Source organism: Perognathus longimembris, unplaced genomic scaffold, assembly GCF_023159225.1.
Source record: "Perognathus longimembris pacificus isolate PPM17 unplaced genomic scaffold, ASM2315922v1 HiC_scaffold_4414, whole genome shotgun sequence".
Classification (NCBI taxonomy): Eukaryota; Metazoa; Chordata; class Mammalia; order Rodentia; family Heteromyidae; genus Perognathus; species Perognathus longimembris.
The window spans coordinates 1-9,652 of NW_025959729.1; positions in this window are offsets into that span (position 1 = coordinate 1).

Consider the following 9,652-nt stretch of genomic DNA (forward strand, 5'->3'; position numbering starts at 1 on the left):
CTCAGAAAAATGTACACACATGAAAATGCTTACATGTATTTCCAGGAGCTTCATGGAAATTGAGAAGCATTTATTACTTATCTCTCAGAGCAAAATGGGCTGATGATGAGGAATAAAGCATTTAAGGACATAAGAGCATGAAGAGAGAGGTTTAAGTAACAGAGAGCTAAAGGGGCATAGAAATACCAAGTACTCCACTTTTCCAGAGGACTGCATGTGGACAGGGTTAGGGCCAGATCAGAGTTATGAATGCAAAGCTAGAGCCCGATCTATACCAAGTGTGCCAGAAACCCAGCCTACTCAAGGATTTGGAGGAGGAAAGATAGCTCTGCTGGTATAATGTGCAATAGTTTTGCAGTAAGACAGGCAGGGAAACAAGCTAGGTCCTTGGCAGTAACTCGGGCTTCTAAGTCTAGGCTAAAACTAACAGCAGACATGAATAGGAAACAGTACGGAGACATTTTGAAAAAAGATATAGGGGTGCTAGTGTTTTAAATCTGGATAACTGAGAAGTCTAGTACAGTTTCATTTAACTACAAAAAAGTATATTTCTGTATATATTTGTAATATGTATCTATCTCTCTATATTCATATTTTCCCCCAGATGAGGTTTGTTAATCTTTTTTGTACTTCCTTTGCCAGTGTTGAAGTTTGAACTCAGGGCCTTGTGCTTGCTTGGCTTGTTTGCTTGGCTGGAGCTCTATTCCTTGAGCTATGCCTCCAGGCCTGGCTTTTGTGTGTTTTTATTTTTGTTTTTTGGATGCTGGTCCTGGTGCTTGAACTCAGGATCTGGGCACTGTGGTCAAGACTAATAACATTCTACCACTTGAGCAACAGCTCTACTTCTGGCTTTTGGGGTGTTTAACGTGGTAAGAGTATCATGGACTGCCCAGGCTGGCTTCAAACTGCAATCCTCAGATCTCAACATTCTGAGTATCTATGGCCAACAGTGCTAAGCTCCAGCTATTTGCTTTAAATGAGACTGACAAGGGCTGAACCACAAATATAAGAATTCGGTCCAAAATCCAATATATCCAGTACATCAAGTTAACTTAGTACCTCCCATAACTAGAAAAAGAAGCCAACCTACTTCCCATAGAAACCAGTCTCTAGTAACCAATGCAGGCAGCATAAAAGAACTACTGCAACAATTGGCCCAATCAGATAGAATTCAGTTAGTACCCTAATTCTTGTCCCACTTCCAACCAGATTATGCCAGGTTAGAATTCAGTTAGTACCCTAATTCTTGTCCCACTTCCAACCAGATTATGCCAGGTGTGGTTAAGTTACCTTGTGTACAGATTTCTCAGACCAACATCTCCAATCTGGAGATATCTGAAGCCTTCCTCTTTTTCCAAAATAAATTTTTCTTGTCCTTCTGTCTGTCTCTGAGTCTCTGGCCAAATTCAAGTGATGACAGCTGATCTGATTATTTTGCTTTGAACAGCCTTTGCTTATTCTTATTTGGGTAGTCATTATTTCTAGATTAACAATAACTATCAGCTGGGCATTGGTGGCTTTACACCTATAATCCGAGCTACTCAGGAGGCTGAGATCTTAGCACCACAGTTCAAAGCTAGCTGTGGTAAGAAAAGCTGTGAGACTCTTATCTCCAACTAACCACCAAAAAGCAAGAAATGAAGGTGTGTCTCAAGTGACAGAGTGCCAGCGTTGGGCAAAAAAAAACTAAGAGCTGGCAAGGGAGAGCTCAATACTCTGAGTTCAAGCCATAATACCTTCCTCCCAATACAAACACACACGTGTGCGCACACACGTTCACACACACACACACACACTCCTAAAAAACTGTTAGAACTAATGAAATACCAGGATACAAAATTAACATACATACAAAAATCAGTTGCTTGGCTGGATATGTGGCTTAGTGGTAGAGTGCTTGCCTAGCGAGCACGAAGTCCTGGGTTTGATTCCTCCGGTACCACATACACAGAAAAAGCAGAAAGTGGCGCTGTGGCTCAAGTGGTAGAGTGCTAGTAGCCTTGAGTAAAAGAATCTCAGGGACTGGACTGGGAATATGGCCTAGCATGTGATACAATGTTACTTCTGGAAGGCATAAGATCCTGGAGTTTCAATTGCTAAGCCCCCTGATGGCTTTAAAGAGAACCCAAGCAAGACCAACAGAACTTCCCATTGAACCAAGACTATCCAAAACAGCATGAATGATAATAAATTAATTTCAATCACTAAGTTTCGGTATACTGTCTGATATGCATCAATATCATATACCAATGAAACAGCTCACCTTTTACAACTTTCAATCTGATGACAACAGCAACATTAGAAGTAATTCCACAAGGGGCTGGGAATATGGCCAAGTGGTAAAGTGCTTGCCTCGTATACATGAAGCCCTGGGTTCGATTCCCCAGCACCACATATATAGAAAAGGCCAGAAGTGGCACTGTGGCTCAAGTGGCACAGTGCTAGCTTTGAGCACTTGAAGCCAGGGACAGTGCTCAGGCCCAGAGTTCAAGCCCCAGGACTGGCAAAAAAATGACAACCAAAAAACATTTCAGGGACAGTGCTCAGGCCCTGAGTTCAAGCCCCAGGACTGATAAAAAAAAATCAGTTCCTGAAATAAAATTCATGAGATTCCATCTTACTTAATGGTTGGGCATGGTGTGGTGTTACATGCTATTTCAGCTACTGAGGAAGCACATGGCTGATCATGGTGACTTGTTCCTTTCATCTCTATTGGCACAGAGACGTAAAAGCAGGACTGCCACCCAGACTGGCCTGAGCATAAAGCAAGACCCTCCCTGGAATAAAACCAATGCAAAAGGGGATGGAGGCATGGCTCAAGTAGTAGGAGGTGTGCCTAATAAGGCCTAGAGTTCAATCCCCAGTACCACCAAGAAAATACAAAAATATTATCATTTTATGCACTCACAGTAAACTATCTGAAAAAGAAAACAAACTAGCTGCTGGTGGCTCATGACTGTAATCCTACTGCAAGCTACTCAGGAGGTTGAGTGAGATCTGAGGATTGCAGTTCGAAGCCAGTCTGAGCAGAAAATTCCCTGAGGCTCTCATCTCCAATTAACCACCAAAAGGTGGAAGTGGAGATATGGTTCAAATAGTGTTTATCCCTCAGTGAAAAACCTAAGAGACAGTGCTAAGGCAGTGTGTTAAAAGTCCCAGTGCCAGCATGCACATGCATGTGTACACGTGCACACACACATATACACACACATACACAAAGAAATCAAGAAAACATTTATTACAGGTACACAAAAAGATCACATAGGAATAAAGCAAGGAGGTAAATTCTTTCAATACTAAAACCATAAAACAATTATGAAAGGAATTAGGGCACAATAAATAGATACGCTGTTTTCACAGAGGAATTAATATTGTTAAAATGTTCCTACTACCTAAAGTACAGATTTAGCACAATTCCTATCAAATGTCAATGACATTCATCACAAAAGTATAAGGAATAAACATCCTCGAATTTGTATGAAATCACAAAATACTCCTGAAAAGCCAAAAAGAACAAACATGGAGATATCACAATATCTGACTTTAAAATACACACAGATGCCGGGCACTGGTGACTTGCATCTATAATCCTAGCTACTCAAGAGGCTGAGATCTGAGGACTGTTCAAAGCCATCCAGGTGAGAAAAGTCTGTGAGACTCTTACCTCCAATTAACCATAAAAAGCCAGAAGTAGAGCTGTGGTTCTAAGTGCTAGAGTGCTGGCCTTGAGAAGAAAAGGTCAGGGACAGCGCCAAGGCCTGGAGTTCAAATCCCAGGACTGGCACAAAACTTGAAAATAAAATACACAAAGCTACAGTACCAAATGCAGCATCAAACTGATTTTAAGGTTTTGCATTTATGCTTGGGTCAGCCTACAACACAGTCCTCCTATTTGTTACCTTCATACACGCGCCATTATACCCATTTTGTGTGTGTGTGTGTGTGTGTGTGTGTGTGTGTGTGTGTGTGTGTGCTGGTACTAGGGCTTGAACTCAGGGCCACAAGCTTTCATCTGGCTAATGTTTAGCCAGCTTTTTATTGGTTTAGCAATGTCTCACCTAGGCTGACCTTGATCTTTGATCCTCCTTATCTGTTTCCCAAATAGGATTACAGGCATGAGGCACTGTGCCCAGTTTATAGCAACTGATTTTTTTTTTTTTTTGGCCAGTCCTGGGCCTTGGACTCAGGGCCTGAGCACTGTCCCTGGCTTCTTCCCGCTCAAGGCTAGCACTCTGCCACTTGAGCCACAGCGCCGCTTCTGGCCGTTTTTCTGTATATGTGGTGCTGGGGAATCGAACCTAGGGCCTCGTGTATCCGAGGCAGGCACTCTTGCCACTAGGCCATATCCCCAGCCCGCAACTGATTTTTTGACAAAGATTGCAAAAATACACAATGGGTAAGGGCAATCTCTTCAACAATAATTTTGGGAAAACTAGATATCCATTGCAAATGAATTAACTAAGAAGCTTGTATCTCATATTAAAAAAATCAATTCAAAGGGGATTAAAGACAAATGTTTAAGATATGAAACTACTACAAGAAAACATAGAAAAACTCCATGACATTGTTCTGAGCAATCATATTTTTGGCTATAGCATTAAAAAGATGGGGCTACTTTTCCCTTGTAGCTCTTCAGGAAGATGAGATCCAAAAATCACAGGCAGAAAACTCCATGAGACTTTTATTTCAAATTAACCAGCAAAAAGCTGGAAATAGATGTGTGGCTCAAGTGGTAAAGCTCAACTCTTTTTTTTTTGGCCAGTCCTGGGCCTTGGACTCAGGGCCTGAGCACTGTCCCTGGCTTCTTCCCGCTCAAGGCTAGCACTCTGCCACCTGAGCCACAGCGCCCCTTCTGGCCGTTTTCCACATATGCAGTGCTGGGGAATCGAACCGAGAGCTTCATGTGTAGGAGGCAAGCACTCTTGCCACTAGGCCATATTCCCAGCCCCAGAGCTCAACTCTTGAGTGAAAAAAGCAAAGAGAGAGCATGAGGCCCTGAGTTCCTGTACCAGTTCTAGAAGGGAAAAAATGCAGCCACATTTTTTGGTTAGGGAGAGGCTTGAATTCAGAGCCTAGGTACTGTCCCTGAGCTTTTCTGTTCAAGGGTAGTACTCTACCACTTTGAGCCACAGTGCCACTTCCCGTTTTCTGGTGGTTCATTGGAGATAGAGTCTCCTGGACTTTCTGGGCTGGCTTGGAACCATGATCCTCAGATCTTAGCCTTCTGAGTAGCTAGAATTACAGGCACAAGCAACCAGCGTCTGGCCCAAATTTTGCTTTTTGATGTTTGTTCTGCTCTTTTGAGCTACTTTCTGTCTATAAAAACAGATTACTGCTCAGCTTGTCAAAACACTCAAGGGAGGCTGAGAGACAGAGTAAGAGTAGATTTTAGTCAAGCCCAAGCAGAAAAGTCCAAGACTCTGCCTCCAATTAATCTGCAAAAAGCAGGTCTACAGGTATGGATCAAGTGATAGAATGCCAGTCATGAGCAAGAAAGCTGAGCCAGAGTTTGAGGTTCTGAGTACAAACAGTCCTCCCACCAAATTATTGTGATGTGTTTCCTTTCTTTTGTGCTGATACTGGGGCTTGAATCCAGGGCCGGGGCTCTGTCTCTGACCTTTTTGCTCAATGCTAGTATTTTATCACTTAAGCCATAGTTCCACTTCAGGCTTTTTTTTTTTTTTGGTAGTTTAGTGGAAGTAAGAGTCTCACATGTTTTCCTGCCCGGGCTGGCTTTGAATACTTATCCTCTGACTTCAGCCAACTTATTAGCTAGGATTACAGACATGATGTCTTCTAACACAATTAAACACTTTAAGGTTTTGAAACAACATAGAAATGAATCTTTTTTTTTTTTTTGCGCCAGTCCTGGGCCTTGGACTCAGGGCCTGAGCACTGTCCCTGGCTTCTTCCCGCTCAAGGCTAGCACTCTGCCACTTGAGCCACAGCACCGCTTCTGGCCGTTTTCCATATATGTGGTGCTGGGGAATCGAACCTAGGGCCTCGTGTATCTGAGGCAGGCACTCTTGCCACTAGGCCATATCCCCAGCCCAGAAATGAATCTTAAGATTGAAAAAAAAGACTGTTTTGAATGGTTACACGAATCTGACTTATTCACTCAAGAAGAGAATCTTTCTGGTACTGGGGTTTGAAACTCATTGATTTGAGCTTGCTAGACAGATGCTTTACTACACCCATAGCTCATTTTTGCACCACTTATTTATTTATTTATTTATTTTGGCCAGTCCTGGGCCTTGGACTCAGGGCCTGAGCACTGTCCCTGGCTTCTTCCCGCTCAAGGCTAGCACTCTGCCACTTGAGCCACAGCGCCGCTTCTGGCCGTTTTCTGCATATGTGGTGCTGGGGAATCGAACCTAGGGCCTCGTGTATCCGAGGCAGGCACTCTTGCCACTAGGCTATATCCCCAGCCCCTGCACCACTTATTTTTAAGGTAATGTCTTGCTTTATGTCTGAGCTGACCTGGATTATAACTCTCCTATTTGTAGTTCCCCAGATGGCTTCACAGGCACATATTACTGAGCCCAGCCATTGGTAGAGATAATCCTTTGCTTTTTTTTTTTTTTTTTTTTTTTTTTTTTTAAGAGAAGAGAGGCGGGGCTGGGAATATGGCCTAGTGGCAAGAGTGCTTGCCTCATATACATGAAGCCCTCGGTTTGATTCCCCAGCACCACATATATAGAAAATGGCCAGAAGTGGCGCTGTGGCTCAAGTGGCAGAGTGCTAGCCTTGAGCAAAAAGAAGTCAGGGACAGTGCTCAGGCGCTGAGTCCAAGGCCCAGGAATGGCCAAAAAAAAAGAGAAGAGAGGCAAGGTTGGCCTTGAACTATAATTTTCCAATCTCCACCTGCCATGTAGTTAGAATTATAGGTTTGATCCACCACACTTCAAGATTCCTACAAGAACTACCAAATATGAATATTCTAATGATTTGTGACTTACTATACAACTGGTAGTACTAAAAGAATGATGTCATTTCAGCTACTGAGCCCACAAAGGTACTATCCACTGGGGAAAAAGTTGTCTTCCGGGCAGCAGTGTTCGATGGTTCCCATAGGTCTACTACTCTAAGCAGTTTTCAACCCATTACCTTATAAAATTATTTTTCTTTCTAGCTTTGCTCTTTGCAAACTTCCTTCCTGGGTTCTCTAAGCAATACAAAAAGAAATTTGGTAGAAGCATTAAGAAGATACCCACAATTGAACACTCCTTTTATTCCCTGTCCTTCACCACTAGTTTATATGTTATTAAATCACCCTATGCATAATCTTCTCTTTGCTGCAGCTTTATTCCCACAGATACCACCACAATGCAGGCCTTGTTCCTGATCTGGAAGACAGTCACTTGGCTGGTTAACTTCAAGTTTATGCTGTAAACCTTGGGCAAACCACTGAAGACTAATATAATATAGTAAAGCACTGTCATCTTCTTATGCTCCACATTTTTTTCCCCCTGCAAACTCTTCAGTTTGACCTTCAATTATCCCCATGCAGTGTCAGCAGACAGAATAGGTGATGTGATTTTGCCTGATGGCATTTTCAGGAAATAGCTTCGTCACAAAAACTGGCAAACACTGATCCTGTACCAAGGTCTGGTGTTTAATGCATGTATATGGCTAGAAAAATAGTTTAGTAGTTCAATTAAGATTTGGGGGGCTGGGGATATGGCCTAGTGGCAAGAGAGCTTGCCTCCCATACATGAAGCCCTAGGTTCGATTCCCCAGCACCACGTATACAGAAAATGGCCAGAAGGGCGCTGTGGCTCAAGTGGCAGAGTGCTAGCCTTGAGCAAAAAGAAGCCAGGGACAGTGCTCAGGCCCTGAGTCCAAGGCCCACGACTGGCAAAAAAAAAAAAAAAAAAAAAAGAAAAAAGAAAAAAAGATTTTGGAAACAACTTCAGTTAAAAAAGACAGTTTAATTGAGAGTGATGGTATATGCCTGTAGTACCAGCACTGGGGAGGTGAAGGTGATCTAAAAACAATCTAGACAGCCTTGATCACTTTACAGTGGATAGATTTGACTTTCAATTCTTTGGATTATCTACTGTCTAGATTTCTCACTGTGAGTAAAACATGTTATAATTTCCAAAATGACTGTCTATGCTAAAGATGGATCCTCCCTGATGATATCAAGTGTCTGAGGACTAAGGGACACACAATAGACTTTGAGCTTACCATTTTAATTAAGCCAGGCCTTTCGATTCTTGAGCATTCTACACTCTCACTTATATTGTGACTTTCTTTCAAGCTCTCCAAACAGCTTGCCACTCTCCTGATAATCTGAATACCGAAGCTCATCTGAGCTGCTTACTATCTTCTTCTAATTGTGTCCCAAGGGACACAATTACTATGTACACTTTCAGATACTTACAAACCCTTTTATGTGGTCCTCACATCTATTTGCTAAGTTTACCAATGTCACTTTTTTTTTTTTCTTTTTGCCAGTCCTGGGCCTTGGACTCAGAGCTTGAACACTGTCCCTGGCTTCTTTTTGCTCAAGGCTAGCACTCTGCCACTTGAGCCACAGCACCACTCCTGGCCATTTTCTGTATATGAAGTGCTGAGGAATCGAACCCAGGGCTTCATGTATAGGAGGCAAGCACTCTTGCCACTAGGCCATATTCCCAGCCCCCAAATTTCACTTTTTGTTTATTTGGTTTAACTGAGCTGTACTAGTTCATTTAGTAAGGAAATGATAACATGACAAATCTGTGAATAAAGCATCAAGTAGTGCTCATAAAAACAAAATAGAAACATCTAAAAACAAAAAGTTACCTTTTCTAAAATAAAAATTAGGGGAAAATATGCATAATGTCAGGGGTGGTGGTGCTTACTTATTACTTACAGCACTTGGTAGTATAAGGTAGAAGGACTGAGTTTGAGGCCAGTGTGTATCTCTTTCTCTCTTTCTCTCTCTCTCTCCCTTTCTCTCTCCCTCTCCTTTTCTCCATCCATCCTCAAACTTCATCTATACACCTATTTTTAATTGATTTCTTACCCCTTTACTTAGCTGGTAAGTGCCATTTAATTAAGATCTTTCTTCAAGACAGTAAGTAACAAAACTATTTGATTTTAAGTAGCAATCTCAATTTAGCAACATTCTCTACATATCAAGTTCACAAATAGAAACTCATAACAAATAACACATTAAACTTCCTAAAGTGTTAGAGAACATGCATAGACTTGTAGCATACAAAATGTTTGAGACAATTATCTGAAAAACAATTATTTTGCCCATTGTTGTAATAATGGCAATACATAATCACCAGCATCCAAAGAAGACTTAGTAACTAAGTAAGCACAAATTACACAGATAAACTAGATAGGCAAGTAGGTTCCTTAGATCCTTTGTGTACTTTGTTACTTTTTTTCCCTACTCTATTACTAGGGTTTGAAAAAGGGCCTTGTACATGCCAGGCAAACATTACCACAAAGCTCCACCTCTAGTACCTGAAATGTTAGATTTAAATTAAAAAGTTATAGGCTCATGCCTGTAATTCTAGCTACTCAGGAGGCTGAGATCTGAGGATCACAGTTCAAAGCCAGCCTGGACAGAGAAATCCACGAGACTATTATAGGAATAAATGGCCAAGCAAATCAGCACTGAATGTTAAAACTTCTGGGAAAAAACCTTTGG